Below are 1,924 nucleotides of genomic sequence, written 5' to 3'. Positions count from 1 at the left end.
AAACATATTTTTAAATTTTAAATTAAAGTAAAAATAATATATTTTTCATTTTAAAACAATAAAATCTAAAAAATAAATTATAAGAAAAAATTAAATGAAAATAAAAAAATAATACTTAAATATTAAATATAATTAAAAAAAAATACTTTCACATTTAAAACAATATATGAAAATTAAAAAATCTTATCAAAAACATGCAAAAATTTATTAAGATCCTAAAAATTAAATGAAAAAAAAACAAATATGTATGTATATTTTTCTTTTTAAAAAATAAAATATGTATAAAAATTAAAAGAGTATGGAATTAACAAACGAAAAACAAATGAAATTAGAAAAAGAAAAAATAAACAAAATAAGTTTCTAAAAATTTAAGTTAAATAAAGTTAAAGATTAAAAAAAACTAAACTAAAAGAGAAACAAAAATTAATTAAAGAATAAAAATTAAAAATAATAAAACAAGTTCAGAAAAATTAAATAAAATTAAAACATATTCTTTTCAAAACAATAACATCTAAAAATTAAAAGAAAATTAAATTAAGAAGGAAAAAATTATTCACAGAGAAAGTTAACATTAAAGCCATTGTCAATTAGTAAAAGTAATCCTCTGAATTCCTAAAAAAAATCTTTAATATTTTACGGTGGATATAATTTTGGAAAATATATACCTAGCTTTTAAAAATTCAAATTTACTTTTTTAAATTTAAAAAAAATTTGCAAATTTTAATCAAAATTTAAATTCGCCACAAAAAATCCACAAGCCCTTTGAGACCCGACTGTAGTATGGAATGGTTCTTATATGATGAATCGGTCTGAGGTAGAGACCTTCCCGGACAAGAATGTCCTTCCATCTACCAGTCTGTGCGGTAGTTTTCTAAGCAAAAATATCTGAAATTTTTGATGTATTTTTAATTTTTTAGAAAACCTGTCCTTCTGATTGCATAATTCTTTTCAATATTGTCTGCACCAACTTCTTGATAAATCTTAATTTGAGTGCCTGATCTACGAAACAAAACTTTGAAATATTCTTTAACTCCATGATTTTCCATGCTAATCAGAAAGTTAAAATAGCTCTCCCCATAAAAGTTTTCCCACCTACTTTTTCATCATAAATAATTGAATTATCGTTTATTCAATCCAGCCCTTGCAAATCATGTAAGCTATACCAATTTTTTTCGCATTTTTACTTAAAACACACACGTCCTCTGACTACAAGTGAGAACGCCAAAAACCCCTTAGGGAACGTACCCATACTACGTGACCCACTTTTTGCAATTTTTAACCCCCCCTCCCCCCTCGGTGGCCGCGGGTAGTATATTCCAAGACCCCCCCCCTCCCCCTACAGTTTTCACGTAGTAATTCATAAATATGGTTTTGAATCATTTCTTGCTAACAAAAAGTTGAAAAAAAAATATATTTGGCTTATAATTGTCTCTATTAACACGGCGCTTGCTGCGTGACGGCAGGAGTGCTTTCATACCTATAATTACAAGTGGAAAAAATATTATCAAGATAAAATGTCAAAATATATCTTAAGCAGTACTTAAATTATAGAAACAAATGTCCCGTTATTTTTATTAACCTTTATTTTCCATCTCAATCATCTTCAACAAACACCTTCCCAGCATCAATCCACTCGGATACATCGTAGATCACGGGGGCGGTAACATCGGGAGTTTCCTCAGACGTGATTATTATCTCTTCATTGACAGCCTCGACATCTATCCACTCCACGCTTTCCTTTATGACACACAAGGCCTCCTGTGGTCTCCTAGAGAGAACCCGCAGAGGTCGCACGCGAGACACGTCATCCACCGCACCACCATGCACGTTTTTTCGATGGTTGTTCATAGAAATTTTTGAGGCAAAATAAAGTCCACAAATTGAGCACGTCCTTCCGGTGATGTCGGCTTTAATAGATGGGCAG

At 29.6% G+C, this 1,924-nt stretch overlaps 1 long non-coding RNA gene across 1 annotated transcript; it reads right to left on the bottom strand.

Annotated features, from left to right (window-relative positions):
• Positions 1 to 1,413: 1,413 nt before the first annotated feature.
• Positions 1,414 to 1,910, bottom strand: LOC118732611. The gene is made up of 2 exons (XR_004992156.1): positions 1,580 to 1,910; positions 1,414 to 1,477 (listed from the first exon to the last, which is right to left on the bottom strand). It is a non-coding gene; the product is annotated as an uncharacterized LOC118732611 (long non-coding RNA).
• Between the last annotated feature and the right edge of the window lie 14 nt (positions 1,911 to 1,924).

This window comes from Rhagoletis pomonella, unplaced genomic scaffold (assembly GCF_013731165.1).
Source record: "Rhagoletis pomonella isolate Grant_MI unplaced genomic scaffold, Rhpom_1.0 Rhpom_scaffold_23258, whole genome shotgun sequence".
Classification (NCBI taxonomy): Eukaryota; Metazoa; Arthropoda; class Insecta; order Diptera; family Tephritidae; genus Rhagoletis; species Rhagoletis pomonella.
The sequence above is the reverse complement of the archived record's forward strand: the minus strand, read 5'-3'. Positions and strand labels throughout refer to the sequence as shown.